This window comes from Pipistrellus kuhlii, unplaced genomic scaffold (genome assembly GCF_014108245.1).
Source record: "Pipistrellus kuhlii isolate mPipKuh1 unplaced genomic scaffold, mPipKuh1.p scaffold_m20_p_3, whole genome shotgun sequence".
Taxonomy (NCBI): domain Eukaryota; kingdom Metazoa; phylum Chordata; class Mammalia; order Chiroptera; family Vespertilionidae; genus Pipistrellus; species Pipistrellus kuhlii.
Window position 1 is genome coordinate 145,420,202 of NW_023425529.1, and position 18,015 is coordinate 145,438,216.

Genomic DNA, 18,015 nt, shown 5'->3' on the forward strand with positions numbered 1-18,015 from the left:
CCTTGTGTTAACATACAAAATTAGGAGTATACATTCTCTACCCTCCATTGTTATATATATACATTTGTTTGCATGAGTGAGACAACCAAAGGTCATCAACTGAGAAATGTGTGAAAGTGAATGTGCCCAGAAGAGTTCACTTTCAAATTTTCTTTTATCTCAGGTCATACCAAAGATAATCACTTTATAAAGTTATCTCTTGACCCATGCCTTCTGTGAAGACTGGCCTAGTCCCCCTCTAAACCACAGTAGGTTATTTTGGATCTGTTGGACCTGTCCTTTCATGGTGGGAGAAGATTTTATTTGCTTTTTATTCTCTTGTATTGAATAGATAATTTAGAACACCACTAATGTTTTGAGCACCAATGCCCCATGCCTTCTAGCACCTTATTTATAAGCCAAACATTGGATAAAGGAGTGGAAGCCAAAAGAAGTGTAGAATCAAAGGAAAAAAATAATACAAAGAAATATCTTTTTCTGTTAAACACAGTAATAAATTTCACATAAAAGGTAAATGAATTTAGTACACTTGGTGCAGCAACTGAACCAAAGGCCACAAAATGTAATGTATTGATATAATTAATATAATTTTCTAGTGAAACTTAAATATCTTCTAATCTTGTAGAAACAGATAAGAATGTGTTTTTGTTATTGGTTTTTAATACAGTTTATCAGAAGAAGAAAAAAATGAAAACAAAGTGGTTTTATTACAAAAATTTTACTGAGTTAAAATGTCCTCCACTATATTTTAGAATTATGATACGTACTTATCTATTAGGATACTATTGAGTAATCTTTCATTTTTATCCTCTCCTTAGTACTTCTATGTACTATAATTTCATTGCCATTTGAATATTAAGGCATAAAAAAGTATTAGAAAAATAGCTTAGGTTGAAATTTCATTCTAATATAAATTGTGAGTGTGTGTGTATATACAGAATTAGCAATTTTATAGGATTTTTTCCACTCCTGAGTTTATTTATAAGCTCAGGAACTTGTTATGTATAAATAGATAATCCTTTTTTGTTTGTTTCACAAGAGAAGTAGAGGCAATGGAGGATATTCACCTACTGATAGTTATCACACAGAACCATACCTGTCAAGGTGGCAAGAATGAATTTTTACTTCCAAAACCCTGTTTTCAATGACTACTGAAATGTGCAGGTATGATACAAGCAACTATCCATACGATTTGGGAAGATTTAAGATATAGATTGTTTTTAGCAAAAAATCCATATCTGCTATCAATGGCTTGCTGGTTATGTTTCTAAGAGTTTATAGCTGTTGCCTTTTAATTTTTAATAAGTGGTTAGGAAGCCACTGTGGATAGCATGCTAAATAGAGAAGACAGGGAGAGTAGCAAAGATAGGTCATATCATATTTCTGTTTTCATAAAGTGCTACAGTATTTTTCCTGTGTTTGGCTGGTTTGATATATTGGTAAAGCAAGTTAACACTTCGTTTTACATGGTCTTACTGACTTTAAAATATTGTTTTCTAGAAAGCTTACCAGGGTGTCCTTTGTGTTTAGAACTTGAAATACATCATTATTTCTACCTTACATTGATATTTATTCTTTGTAAAATAAAACTTAAGTTGAGCACAGTTCATTTGGCACCTCAAAAATGAGTTTATTTCTTTATATAATTATAAGGAATAATTGTGTCATGTAAATGTTATGATTTTGCTTAATTTGTGCAAATGTGCAGGTTGTTAAATATTTTACTGTCACTTGAATCAATTTTCTATTTTGTTTGTATCCCTCCTATAGACTATTATTAAATGTAAACTGTCATATTTCTAATAAAACACAGCCACTTATGTAGTGTTCTTGCTTAGGAAATCGAAAATACATTCTTATTTCAGTGGAATCATTTTAAAATCCCAGTGTTACAGAAACTTACTTTATATTTTTATTTATTAAATTTGGGTCATTAACATAGGCTTATATATTTCACTGGTAGCCTGGTTCATAGGATTGAAATGGTTTTAAGCCTTCATTTCAGTTCACCTCTGACACCTGCCATCTTTTGAAAGTATCTAATTGGCACAGGTTCTAAACCCCAATGGAACAAAGTTCTTTTAGCCATAACAATTCAGATACCAGGCTTTCAAAAATAGTAGGATGATTTTAAGTCTTTGAATTGTCTACACCTTTGCCTATTATCATATTCATCATTGCACATACAATATGACCACTAAGTCTGTTAAGTGTGTATTCATATGACTTATTTCCCAGAGGTGTTCTCAACATGCTTCTGCAGAGTAGTTAGATATGGGTCTATAGAGTCTTGTGTATTCAGAGTACCAATGCAGCATTCTGATCCCAAGGCCCTCCTGCATAACCTCTTTTTCAGTCACCCAAAGGCTATCTTTATAAAGACGGTTTACCAGTAGGTTCTTCCTATCTCAGGAGACGTTCTTCCTCTTCTCTTTAATGGGTTCTCCTCATCTTCCCACATTTTAAATATTTAAAGAATCCAGGACTCAGGTCTTCTGTCACCTCTATTCTCTACTCTTCCTTGTTCTACCAACTATGCACTGCATCATAACAGCGATAATGACATGGTTCCTGCCATTGATAGCACTGTCCAGTTTAAAAACTTTCCTCTTCTAAGTGTTATCTCAGGAAGTAGGCTTAGCAAAACAGAAATCGTTAAACTTCAATGATATTAACTTAGAAATAGAGAGATAGCATATTGGAATATCAAGTTACGGAATCTAGGGGAAAAAATGTTGGCTGATCTTCTATAGCCTAGCATAAGTCAAACATGTTTGTTCTATTGTTTATGTTGTATTTTTGGATTTGTTACTTAGTAACTAACCTTAGAAGAGCCTCTGCCAATGACCTTGGAAGAGAATAGTGCATTTCACATGCATAGTATAATGAAAATGATATTTTGCTGGCCACTGAAGAATAATTATAAATTGACTCTTGAACTATATGCATCTGAACTGTGCAGGTCCACTTATAGGCAGATTTTTTTTCAGGAAATATATACAGTTCTGTAAATTTACTTATGGTTTTCTCAATAACATTTTCTTTTCTCTAGCTTACTTTATTGTAAAATATAGTGTATAATATATGTAGCATACAAAATATGTGCTAATCAACTCTTTATGTTATTGGTAAAACTTCTGGTCAACAGTAGGCTATTAGTAAAGCTTTTAGGAAGTCAAAAGTTACATGTATATTTTCATGGGGGTTGGTGGCCCTAACCTTCACATTGTTCAAGGATTAACTGTATTTAGTAATATGATAGACCCCCTTATCCACATACAGTTTTGGGGTGTTCAGTTACCCTTGGTCAAGCATGGTCCAAAAATATTAAATGGAAAATTTCAGAAATAATTCATAAATTTTAAATTGCATGCAATTTTGAGTAGCATAATGGAATCTCACAGCATGGCACTCTGACTGATGGGAGACATGAATCATCCTTTCATCCATTGTATTCACACTGTATTTGCTACCCACGGTTAATTACTACTATTAGTAGCCCAACGTGAGCATCAGATTGACTATTGCAGTATTATGGTGCTTGTGTTGAAGTATCGCTTAAATGCCTCTGTCATTCACCTCACTTCATCTCATCACGTAGGCATAGTGTCATCTCTCATCATCAATAAGATGTTTTGAGAGAGAAAGAGGCATCATATCAACATAACTTTTTATAATATATTGCTCTAATTATTCTATTTTATTATTATTATTAATCTGTTAATCTCTTACTGTGCCTAAGATATAAATTGAACTTTATCATAGATGTGTATGTATAAGAAAAAAGAGTATACACAAGATTTGGTACTCTGTGGTTTCAAATATCCACAGGAGTCTTCAAATGTATCTTTTGTGGATAAACTGGGGGGACTTCTGTACAGGATTATAGAGTGAGCAAAAATTCTTGGCTTTCTCACATTTATTTTCATGATAAATCACCTTCACTTCAAAATTTCAGGTAGAAATTGAGGTTAGAAAGAACTGAAAAACATACTGTTAGTGGCATTTTCTTTAGAACGTGCAATCTTTATTTTTCTTTCCAGAACTACTATAATTATGTATTTATTCATACCATATAAATTATTTTGTATTATTTTATGTTGTCTACTTGATGATTTTTAAATTTAAATACAAATTATTTCAAACAGGTAATGCAAGCATATAAAATTTGTTTCCATTAATAACAGTTCCAAATATGTATATTAAAAGTATGTAGTCTTTATAAAATTAAAGTTTTATCAAATTTCATTAAAGTGTATGCAGCTTACTTTGCAGTATTGACAAATAGCCTATTAATGAATTATCCCAAATATAAGAAAAACTACTGAAAATAACTAAGTAGCTTGTTGTGTTTACCTTATATAATTACACTAAAAATAAATCATCTCTATAAGGTTACTTAGATTCCAACCTTTCTGACATAGTGAAAACAATCTTGAAAAATGACTGTACACTTTGATTTATACAAGGCAGGGCAAAGTACATTTACAGTTCTTCATGTGAAAAAAATAATACCATAATTAATAAATAATAGTTCAAGAATAAAGTATTTCAGGCACTCACATCTATAAATCTACTTTTGCCCCACCCTGTTTTACAAGTACCTAATACTGAAAGGTTATATAAAACCCTACAAAATAAATCAGAAAAATTCACAAAGAAACACATCCTCATCCTGTAAAATGTCCAAAATTGTAAAACTTTGAAATTGTCATTCACTGCAGTTTTTACACTAATGATGAAAATTATACTAACTAGAACTGAATTATATGCTGAAGTTAAATATATTTCAATTAATATATAATCACTCTGAATATATTCTGATTATACATTTCCATTTTGGTCTTTAAATAATTGAGACTCATCCTGGCTGCTTGCTATTTTGTTAACAAGATTATTTAATGGAATCTGGACATCTAATGAATTATCTAAAGTCATTTTTCATTCTCTTGAAAAGTTATATATCACATTCATGAATTTAAATAATAGAATTGAAATAAAAGCATTTGTCCTTGGAATGCCTAAGAAATGATTTTAATTGCTTTGGCTTGGACACAGAACTGATGTTAAATCACTGGGGTGAAAAGGAATGACTGATCAGTGAAAGCTTGAGGAGACCTCTAGCATGCATTCCAGATCAGCCACCAATTCTGCAAATCTCATAGCTAAATCTATACCCTACCAGAGGACATAAAACAAAGTTATGGTCTGTTTTGACTAGAACAGTGTTAAGTGTAACTGTATGATCACTAAAGGAAGAAAAAAATTAAAATTTAAGAGCATATCATCAGATATATTTTATTATGACTTGCTCAAATTCATATAGGTGACCATAAAGCCAAAAAGAAGCCATATTTATATTCAGGTGTATTTTTATATCATTCTGTTGCAAATAAACAGAATGCTTACCAAAACTGGTTTAGTCTCCCTCAGGATTAATCGCTAAAATGCATCATACAGGAACAAGTCGGACATACTTTCAGCTCTTTAATAACTTCCATACCTCTCCTGTGTAGAAAGAATAGTTTCATAGAGCTTATTGACCAATTAAGTGCTCACTAACTATAAATAATTAAAATAAATAGTAGAGCATGTGATATGGACCCAGCACTTCTCAAAATCTCTTGTGTATGCAGATATGTATGCAAATCTCTCTTGGGGTTCCTGTTAAAAAGCCGAGTATGACACAGGTGATCTGAAGGGGGACATTCCTTATGTGCTCCCAGAGGATGGGCTTGCTGCTGGTCGATGGACCATACTGTAAGGAACAAACGTGCACGCCTCGTTTATTAAAGTACTTACTGGTATCTCTAAAATGAGTCTCTGTGAAGCAGCATGAAGAACTCTTATGAAACGCTGCACTATTCACATTACAAGAAAGCATCATATGCAATAGGACACTGGGAATATAAAACCATTAGGCTGGGAGTGGTGACTTCTATATGATTTTTGGTAGCAGTTTCAGTTTGATTGTTTTAGCCATGAGTTTACTTTACTTCTATTTTTCAACATTTTTTTTCCTTTTCTTTTTTTTTATACCTCCAATCTCATTTCTGATTTTCTTCTAATTCTGGCTTACATTATTATTTTATATTATGTTATTATTTTATATTATTTTCTTAATTCCTTACATATCATTTTGAAGTGGTATATTAAAACGGTGGTCTATATTTTGAACATGTCTTATTGGTGAGCTTTCACTATAGAGAGTACTTTGTTATGATCTTAATGGGAGTTGATCACAATCTTTTTCTGTTGCTTATTTTTATGTAAATTTATATTTTCTAAATTTCTAAGGAGGCTTGATTTACTAGTAGGTGGATTTTTCTAAATTTATTTAGTTCATGGTCCCACTGTGTTCATGTATTGTTTAAAAAATATGGCAACTTCTTTTCTGAGCGATTCTAGCTTGTCCCCTCCCCTATATTTATTCATATTTTCGCTTTCCTAATTCTCCTTTGCTCTTGTCCCACTAATTCTTGACCCTGCTTCCAGCAGTTTCTCTTCGAGGTAGACTGACCTTTTCAAGGTAAGGAAGGCTTGCCAGATTAGTTGTGAGAATTTAAAAGGTTTCAAAAGATGCAGCCCCCAAAGCTTTCTATCAGAGTCCTCGCACTCATCCACTGTTAGGATGAGCACTCCTCTCCCAATTCTCTGATGTTTTTTATTTGGTTTCCAGTGAGTACCTGTTTACTATTTTGCGTTTGTTTGGTTTCAGGTCTATAACCTGCTGTGTTGCTTTCAGGCCTTTCTCTGTACACATGATGATACCATGTAGTTTTATGGTTCTTGGTAGCATGCCCTCATTCATTTGTATTTTGAAGTTCATGAGGGAAACTCATGAAATTGGTTGTTCATGGTTAATTTCACCATATAATTGTTCTGTTTACTTCACAAAGGGATTTGGGAGTTTCTCATTCCATTGTTTGTAACTGCTAAATTTTCTTAAATACATTCTCTCTGTCCGATTCCCATTGCTACTTTCTTAGCTTAAGTCTCCAACATCTCTTGCCAGAATTGCATTTATAATGTCCTACTCTGCTTCAATTTTGTCCATCTCTGCCCTGTTGTCAAAGCATCCTGACTGGTAATCAAACCCACAACCTCTTGGTGCACAGAATGATGCTTCAACCAACTGAACCATCCAGCCAGGGCCATGAAGGACTTTTGTTAACAGAATATTGGTTGTCTAAAAGAGCAGGCCATTCAATATTCATCCCTCACTGACCGTCCCTGCCGGCCTGGTTGCCCCACTTTCATTCGTTCAGTTGTGACAGTCACTTGGGCTTTTATATAGATAGATTGTGCCTTAGCCACTCTTCAAACAATTGTTCTGTGGTTATGCAAGCTGTATTTTCCAAATGCTCAACTAAATTTCCAAACTACAAGGTTTTGATAAATTACTAGAGGCCCAGTGCATGGCATTTGTGCACTCAGGGCAGTGGGATGGGTAGAAGAAGGGGGTCCTCTCAACCCAGCCTGTGCTCTTTTGCAGACCAAAAGGCCTCAGGAAATGTTTGACTGACAGACATCTACAGCACTGCAGCAGAGGTGGGCCACTGGACTCACCAGCCATCAGCCGGGCTTGTGGCTGAGAAGTGCTCCCCCTGTGGGAGAGCACTGACCACGAGGGGGCAGCTCCAGCATTGAGCATCTGCCCCCTGGTGGTCACTGCACATCATAGCAAACATTTGTTCCACTGTGTGGTCAAATTTGCATATTAGTCTTTTTTTAATATAGGATGTTCCCCCACCTTAGCTGGTTTGGTTCAGTGGATAGAGTGTCAGACTACAGACCAAAAAGGTCCCAGGTTCGATTCTGGTTGTGGGCTCTATCCAATGTGCAGGAGGCAACCAACCAGCGATTCCCTCTCATCATTGATGTTTCTATCTCTTCCTCTCCCTTCCTCTCTGAAATAAGTAAAAAATTAACAAATTAAAATAAAATAAAAATTCTGTTTCCCAGATTATCCTGGCAGCAGTGTTCTGTTCTTTTTCTGCCAAGGGGAGATACTAAAAGAAGGGTGAAGAGGAAAAATGCTTCCCTCCTGTTTCCACTTCTTATCTGGGTTAAATCCACAGTAAAGTATAATAACTCCCCTCCTGCAGACACTTTTAGCTCTTACAGTAGCAACTATGTTTTACCCCTTAAAGATAGGAGGTACCTGGGCCAGCTGACTTTGCTTCCACTGATAGTCTATGACCAGCAATATATTGCCCTGTCTGGGTCTGAACATCATCCAGGAAGGGCTGCGCTCCCATTGTGTCCATCCCGAGGAATAGACTTCCCTATCAAGCACCCAGATTCTTCATATCCCATCGCTTCCTTTTCTCTAATCCTAAGTGTGGGGGCTACTCCCTGTAGTTACTAATATCTCTAGTTTTCAACATCTTCTTTTTGTTCCACCTACCTTTAAGTAGCTGCATAGCACTTTTGTTTATTATCTATAAAATAGCTATAAATTCCTATGTGTTTTTTACTGGACCCTGTCTGACACAGCTGGTGTTAATTGTATATAGTTAGAATCAGAATGTAATTATTATCTGAAAACCAAATAAGAATGTCCTCTAGTTTTTAAGAAGATAACACTTACATTTTCTGTAAGTGTATATTCTATGAAGGCTGACACCTGGTTTACAATTTCTTCCCAACTTACAGAGGAAAATAATCACACAGAAAAAAGAATCTAGAAGAAAGAATCTATTCATGTTTGCACACAGTGAACAGAGAATAAGAGGAAATACTTGTTTTCTGGATGAGAAATCCCTGAAAGATCAGTCCAGGCACCAGTGAGTCTTTGTTTTAATTTGGCACAGCGCCTGGTTCTCTTGAGTTGACTGGAAGCATTGAGTATCAATGAAACCACCATGTAAAACTGCCTCTGCTGGGACTATTGGGTTTGGGTCTTGTTAAGGCAGGGCAATTAAAACATACGTACAACATACAACATACATACATACATATATACATACATAATCACATACATAAATAGCAATGATAAGGCACTAAATGTTGTTGGTTCTTGAAAACAAATTCCATGTCTCTTTTCTTTACTAGTATTAATATCAGGTTTGGAATATTTGAATTAATTCTCTAAGATAGTCAAGTACTTTTTCAACATCTTGTATATTTGCTAGACATATATATCTGAAGTATGATTCTGTTTTCATAACCAGCACCAAAAGCATTATTAATTTTTATGGGACACTAAAGAATATAGTTTTGAATATTAGTGGTATTAACTATAAAAGGTTGCAAGATCTCCAGGGCAAGTCAAACAATACCGTTTTATTCTTTCATTCATCACAGAAGTACTTTTGATCATGAAATATACAAATTCCAAAAGAATTATCACTCTGCTGTTTCAAATGCAGATTGTAGAAGCCCGAAAACACTGAGTCAACATTTTAATAATGGGTAGATTCATGAAATGTATATTTACCAAGCATAATAATTATTCCCCAAAAAAGCATGAGACCAACTACCTCATATTCTTTATTACCAGAACTAGAGGCTCGGTGCACAGAATTTGTGCATGGGGTGGTGTGTACCCTCTCCAATCTGGGACCCCTCAAGGGATGTCCAACTGCCTGTTTAGGCCTGATTCAGGTAGGGTCGGGCCTAAGTGGGTAGTCAGACATCCCTATCATAATCCAGGACTGCTGGCTCTCAACTGCTCACTTGCCTGCCTTTCTAACCACTCTGCCTACCAGCCAAATCACCCACTAACCAATCTACTTCCAGCCTGATTAATGCCTAACTGCTCCCCTAACTGCCCTCCCTTGTAGGCCTGGTCCTGCCCAACTGCCCTCTCCTACTGGCCTGATTGCCCACAACTGCCCTTCCTTGCAGACCTGATCTCTCCCAACTGCTCTACCCTGCTGGCAATCTTGTGGCAGCCATCTTATGTCCACATAGGGTCAGTCATCTTTGACCACATGGGGCAGCCATCTTGAGTGTTGGACTGATGATCAATTTGCCTATTACTTTTTTATTAGATAGGATTGAGGCCTGATGCATGGGTTGGGGCTGGTTGTTTGCCCTGAAAGTTGTCCCAGATCAGGTTGGGGTTCCCTTGGGGCTTAGGGGCAGCCTGGGTGTGGGGCCTGTAGTAGTTTTCAGGCTGGCCACACACCCTGGTAACCCAGGCGGAGTCCCTGGTATCTAGGATTTATTTATCTTTTATAATTGAAACTTTGTAGCCTTAAGTGGAGTCCAAGGCAGGCCAAGGCTGCAGAAACTTGGCTTCCTCCATCGCTGAGGGCAACTCAAGCCTCCTGCTCTCTCCAGCTCTGTGGCTGCTGCCATTTTTGTTGGGATTTATTTATCTTCTATAATTGAAACTTTGTTGCCTTTAGCAGAGACCATGGCAGGCCAGGGCAGGTGGAAAGCTTGCCTTCCCCCATTGACAGGGTAACCCAAGCCTCCTGCTCTCTCTTTGGCTGCAGCCATATTGGTTGGGTTAATTTGCATACTTGATCTTGATTGGCTGGTGGGTTTGGCTTGTCTGTGTAACAATTTGTATATTACTCTTTTATTAGATAGGATTCCTTCAAAAACTGAGATATTTAATGAATGTGCTCTGAATTTCAAGAATAGGTAGGAGAATAATCTATATATCTCTAATACATATTTTAATTAACATTAAAAACCAGATTTTCTAATGAGTTAAAAATATTGACATTAATATTAGTCAAGAATATTAACCAGAAACGAAAATGAATATAAACATATTCACATTCAAAAGGCCATATGTGTTAAGTACAGAATATATTTACTTAGTGTAGTTTTCTTCAACAACTATCAGTGTTTGTGATTTATATAAATAAAACTCTCATATTTTCATAGTAGAGACTTGACGGTGAAATTTTTGCATTAATTTAATGTGCTATTTTGAGTGAAAATTAGTCAGAAGTAATAATTTGAGTGTTAATTTGTAAACTGGAATGTAAACCAATGAATTTACAAATTAAAGTTCTAGATTAACTAAGGTTCAGTGCACAAATTTGTGCACTTTGAAAGGAACTGTGGGCCATGAGGCTGCAGTGGGCATAGGGGCGGGTCTTGGCCCATTCTCTGCACCCCTACCTCCTACTGTGGCCCATGGTCTCCTCACTCCTGCTGCCACCACTCCCACATGCCAATGAAGTCAGCCTCACTCTCACTCACTGATGGTGCAGAGCTTTTGGGGCCGGTCCAGCACCAGGGGCAAGCGGGGCTGATGTCCTCAGTAGGTGTGAGCAGCAACAGCTGCCCCAATCATCCTCAGAATCAGGGGAAGTTGGAGAAGCCCCGAGGGGCAATCAGGGCTGGCAACTACCATTCACACCCTCTGATGGTGCTGAGCGATTGGGACTGGTGCCGGGTGCCAGCAGTGAGTAAGAGGGGCAGGTCCAGTGTTGGCATCAGGTGTGAGTGGGACCAGAACTGGCCGTAAGTGTGAGTACCCAGCTGGACCATAACATGTGGAATCAAAGAATTTTCAGTAATCATGAGAGGCTCACCGCAGTGACAGCAATCGGTGCCCCACTTTGGTCTAGCTTTCCCACTCACCTGTTCACCATCCCACCACAGCTAATGCCCACCATATTCCACTCTCTGCAGCCTGCTGCCAACACCTGCCATGTTCCACGTGTGCCCCCTAGTGGTCAGCACATGTCATAGCAACTGGTTGTTAGGTTGTTCAGTTGTTCTATTGTTCCACTATTCAATCTATTTGCATAGCAGGGTTTTATATATATAAATATATAGTGTTTCAACTTTGGAAGAGATACATTAACACAATATGTAATACTTTGGAGTAGGTTTTAATTGATTATGATTGACTTCATTGATTTTCTTATAACTCTAAGGTTTCACATTAACCTTTTAAAATATAAATAATTATATTTATCTATTCAGTAATGTATAAAATTAATTCCAGTTCTCTGATTATAATTTACTAAAGAAATATGGATTTTTGTATAATAATATTTTTATAGAAATTAGTAATAGTCCTCACCTTTATTATACAAGTATATTTGATGGAAACTTGTTTTCTTCCTGAAATAGAAATTATATTATGGAGCTCATATGGGAATAGTATGTCACTAAGTTAATTCAAATTTAGAACATTAAATTAAATTTGAGTCACTAATGGTTTCTGTATACTTCCAACCCATATTTATCATTGATGTTAATCCCTTATCTCTAAATCTATGCCTGCAGACATTCGTTCATACAACAAATACTTACTTTATCCTTATTCTGTGCTAATCACCATGCAAATCTCTGCCTATGGTGGATAAAGATGAGTCATCTGAAAATGCAATGTAATAGGAAGAACTTTATTTGTGGAAAATAGGTCTTATGGGATCAAAGAGGAAATATGTATACACTTAGGGATTATGGCAAGTTTTCTCAAAGAAATTGAAAAAAAATAACCTGGTGCCTGAAGAAACAGTTATTAATAAGGCTAAGGATAATAAGAGAGTAATCACTGCATGGAGAGGAAGCAGGAGCAGAAACCTGATAACTACAGAATGCTCAGCATCTGTAGGGAACTGCATGAAATCCCAGAATGCTGTAATACACAATGTAGGTTAGGGGTTGGCATAAACCAACTCATAAATCACTAAACTATAGCAAGCCATGCCAAAAATCAGTTCATTGATCAATTTGCACTCTGGCAACATCTAATTGAAGTGTTAAGAATTTATCCAGAGAGAGCTATTACTACAATAATCCAGAGACAGTATCTTGATGACATAAATAAAAATAAAATATTTTTGTGGTGATTTTTTACTTCTTCAAGTTAACGTGTTCACTTCCTTATATGCTAACTTAACACTATATAACTATACAATTATACCGTATCTTACTTAATTTGTATTTTATTTCTTCTTAGACAATGAGTTCCCAAATATTGTACCCATGTCTTATTCATCTTTATATCTTTGCAATCAAACATGGTATACAAGCAAAGATGCTCAGAAAAATCTGTGTTAAGTTAATTATCAATATATTAATGAGTCAAGGAAAGTATTTTGAAGCCCTCATGGGGAATATACAAAATAAAACCTCCATAGTACAAAATGGAACTAATAAGAACAAGAATGATGGACATAATTAGGAAAGTTATAACATATATGATAAAAACTAACAAGAATTTCTACTTAATATTTTATTCCCCCAACATTCAGATTAACAGTTATTACCATATAGTTCTTAGGTTTATTGCATTTCAGGATATCTTGGTTTCTTTGATGATAACTCATCATCATTGCACAATGTTCCCATAGGTAGGTTCAGCAAAACATGTGAAAGATCAGTGAACAATGGCAGTAATAATAAAAATAATAAAAAAAATCTTATTTCAAAGGTAAAATTTTCTTACAAAACTAAAAATACTCTTAAAATATGACATAGCAATTATGCTTCTTGGTATTTACCCCAAAGAATTAAAAATGCATGTCCATACAAAAACCTGCATGTAGGTGCTTTTAATAGCTTTATTAATAATTACCAAAACTGGGAAGCAAACAAGATGCCCTTAGTAGGCAAACAGATAAAATATGATACCTCCAGAAAATGGAATATTACTCAGTGATAAAAAGAAATAAGCTACCCTGTTTCCCAGAAAATAAGACTGTCTTATATTAACTTCTGCTCCCAAAGATGTGCTAGGTCTTATTAAAAGGGGATGTCTTATTTTTCCATGAAGAAGAATATGGTACACATTTATTGTTAAAGGAAAATAAAGGAAATTTATTACCTGTATACGCTACGGTAGTACGGTAGTTGTCAACACAAACCAAATTGTGAATCCTACAGTATCAAGAATTTACTCATTTATTCAATGACAATCATGTCATCATTTTCTGGAACATGATCATAACAATCCAATTCCTGAATTTCCTGGCAAATTTCTTGTGACTCCATTTCTTTCAAAATCAGTGAACCAAATCTCTCACGTTTAGCCTAGGGGGGGGGGCCTTATTTTTGGGGGATGCCTTATATTTCACTCAGAAGGAAACCTGTAAGTAGGTCTTATTTTCAGAGGATGTCTTATTTTGGGGGAAACACAGTATCAATCTACAAAAAGGCCTGAAGGAACTTTAAATGCATATTACTAAGTGAAAGAAGCCAATATAAAAAGGCTATATTCTGTATAATTCTAATCATATGACTTCTGGAAAAAAGCAAAATAAGATAAAATTAAAAAGATAGGTGATTGCCAGGGTTGGGGATGGAGAGGAGGGATGAATAGATTAAGCACAGAGGAATTTTAGGGCAGTGAAAATACTGAATATAATACTTACAATGATGGAAATATGCCATTACACAACTAGAGGCCTGGTGCATGGCTTTGTGCACCGGTGGGGTCCCTCAGCTTGGCCTGCACCCTCTCGCAATCTGGGCCTCCTCAGGGGACGTTGGAGAGCTGGTTCTGACCTGAGTTCCACAGGCAGGACATGGGACCCCACAGGTGCAGGAAGCTGTGCACCAGGCCTCTAGCATGCATATAAGGTCTTTGGTCAATCTCTTCCTGCCCTCTCTCCTCCCCCACTTCCCTCTGAGATTCATCAGTCTGTTCCATGTTCCTATGCCTGTGCATTGAATGTCTGCCTCTGGTGGTCAGTGCGCATCATAGCCGCAGGTAGAACAATCAAAAGGTTGAATGGTTTAGGCTTTTATATAGAGAGAGTGCCCAAACAGCATATGTTTTTATTGATCTTGGAGAGGAAGAGGGAGGGAGAGATAGAAATATCAATGATGAGAATCATCTATCAGCTGCCTTCTACTGGGGATCCAGCCCACAACCTAGGCATGTGCCATGATCGAGATTTGAACTGGGATCTGGCTATCCGGTCGGTGTTCAACAACTGAGCCGCACCAGCCAGAGAGGACATGTTTCTAACTTACGGTCCTTCCTTAGACAATGTCGCAGTTATAATTGCTTTTGTTGAAATCTCTTCTTTCTAAGCTAAAACCACCAGGGAAGCTTCTATTATCAAACAAAGTTAGATTTAATAATTTGCTACATTACAGGAGACAATGCACCAAAAGAATTGTGAGGCAACTCAGTAAGAGGGTTGCAATGGCTGTTTATAGGTTTGTGCTTGTGATGAGCTATTTGTAGGTTTGCACTAGTGTTAAATGGCTCTAAGAAAGAACTTGAAAGCAAAGCTTAGTCTTAGAGTGGGAGTGATCATGAGGGAGGGCTGCTTAACACTTGTGCATCACAATAATATCAATATTATTTGTTAGGAGATTAGAAGAATCAAGGAAAAGCAATTAAATCATTGATAAAAGAAAAAGCCTGGATCACAGCCTTGTTCTTGGCCATGTTCCGTGATCCCATAAGAAACATTGTTTTAGGTTCTATTAGAAACATCACCATCTCGTTTGTACCCAAAATGAGACAAATAAAAATGTAAGGGGAAACACACACACACACACACACACACACACACCCTCAGCTGAAGAGTGAAATTTCTTATAATGAGTAACAGAATTTTTTATAGAGAAAATAATCTATATAATGTTCTTTTCCCCATAATTATGTGGTCTGTGTAGTATGAAAACATCTTACATCTAGAATGCAGACTTAATTATCACATCAAAGAGGTAAAATTAATTTAAAATAACCACTGAGAAATATTACCAACTCATTATAACCCAAAAGATGCTAACAAGCGATAGTCCATGATTAGTAAGTGCATTACTTAAATGTTCATCATTGTCCAGGCACTGAAGTGGAGAAAAAAAAGCTTTTCTGATAACATAAAATTCTACATGGGTATTACCACTGGGGAGAAAAAAGACCCAAATTGAAAACGATATAAAAATTCGGTTCTACAGGGCTCTCAAATGAAATGAGTAAAAGCAATGAAAATGATCAAAGTAGCAAGAAATTAACTTGAGTGAAAGAGATCTAGGAAATTGAACAGCAATAACAATGTGTGAAGATGTATTATGCAAATGTTTTCTGTTTTTCCTTTCCTTTGAAGAAAGGAAATGGTTTTAAAAGGAGCAACAAGAATTGGGGCTATGGACAAAGGAAAATAAATTCTGATTTTAAAGGTTCTGACATACAAAAGTGAATTTCAAGGATAGGTGAAGCACTTCTTTCCTTGGGTTAAGTTAAAGACCAAGCTAGACAGCTGATAGCTGATATTTGTTGGATACAACTCTGCCTCTAGACACAACAGCTTCCGGATTCCACTCTGCTGTCATCTTAATCATGTGGATTATCAGAGCCTCAAGCTTCTAGAAAAGGTCAACTGTTGTTTTAAATTGACTTCTTGGCTCAATTTAATTTTATTCATTTTAGTACAACTTCAGTTTTCACTGTCAAGTTAGTACTAAGAAATACCAGCTAGGAAAAAAAAAAAAAGAAGAAGATAGTTTCTGTCTCCAACTGAAAGGCAGGTCGGAATGCTCATCTGCTCATCGTTAGTTGGATACCAGAAATAGGTCCAAACCTTAGGGTCCCTGGTTTCTCAGTATGTGAGGGGAAGCTAAATGGATAGCTGTCACCTGGTAACTAATGGTCAAGGCTGACTTAATTGATTTGCATTTCCAAGGGTGGGGGGAGGGGGATGGGGCACCTTCTTTTCTCTCCAGTCCTGGTCCTGATGAGGAGCTGTTAGTTCTAAAAAGACTGCATTCCTATCTACATGATCAAGGGTATACATAACCATTTCTCTCTAGAAAAACATTCAACCCCTAACCAGTTTGGCTCAGTGGACAGACAATTGGCCAGTGGAATGAACAGTCCCAGGTTGGATTCCAGTCAAAGGCATTACCTTGGTTTTGGGCACATCTCCAGTAGGAGGTGTGCAGGAGGCAGTTGATTGATGTTTCTAACTCTCTATTCCTTTCTTTAAAAAAATCAATAAAATATATTTTTAAAAATTCAAGTTGCCCTTTTTCTTAAGTATCTTTAGTATCTATTTTTAAAGAATCTACCAACTAACCTCTAAAACTGTATAAAAATATTTTAAGTTTAAAAAATCACATTTCTCCATGATACTTTTCCTTTGCACAGAAAAAAAAAATCTTTCATTTTTCTAGTCTAACTTTTATGTCAAAGATAGTGTTATAAGAAATTACTAACAGAGAAGAAAAAGGGAAATCATTAAGATAAAATACTGGTACCTTGAACATGAACTATGAAAAGAACAAACCCTTAAATATAGATTAAACTTTGAATTCCTTACCTTTTATTCAGTATTAACCTGAAGTTTCTGTTTGAATCCTTTTTTCTTATATAGTTTGTAGGATGTCAAAAAAGTTTTTAAATTTACAATCTGTCTTCGAGGGGTAACTTTTCTTGAGAAATAGTTATATATAAGACTAGATAAAAGTCATCCAATAACAGTTGCAGAGAATGTATGATTATTTCATAATTTGAAATAGCATAGCTGTAATTAGTGAAAAAATATCAGAACCTTCTTATTAAAAAATAGATTTTAGCCAAAACCAGTTTCGTTCAGTGGATAGAGTGTCGTCCTGCGGACTGAGAGGTCCCAGGTTCAGTTCAGTTCAGGTCAGGGGCATGTATATTGGTTGCGGGCATATCCCCAGTGGGGGAGATGCAGGGGGCAGCTGGTCGATGTTTCTCTCTCATTGATGTTTCTGGCTCTCTGTCCCTTTCCCTTCCTCTCTGTAGAAAATCAATAAAATATTTTCAAAAATAGATTTTATTTACCTATTTGATTTAGGCTATGCACATATTGCAATCTTTTATTCAAGCGAATCTTTTTTCAGTATTTAGAAGGTTAGCTTACAAACATAATTGGAGGCAGTTTTCTTAATTAATAATATTCATTTTTAAATATAGTTTTTAATATGTCTCTCTGGCAATTACTATTTTTGTGTCATAGTCAACAGCATAAAATATTATGATGACCCAGCCGACACGGTTCAGTGATTGAGCATCGACCTATGAACCAGATGATCAGAATTCAATTCCTGTCAGGGTATATGCCTGGATTGTGGGCTTGATCCCCAGTAGAGGGCTTGCAGGAG

The 18,015-nt window shown here is 36.1% G+C and overlaps 1 protein-coding gene across 1 annotated transcript in view; it reads left to right on the plus strand.

Annotated features, from left to right (window-relative positions):
• The window catches only part of GPC5 (glypican 5), a 1,238,338-nt gene that overhangs the window by 616,636 nt on the left and 603,687 nt on the right, over positions 1-18,015 (plus strand). The gene's annotated exons all lie outside the window — the stretch shown is intronic.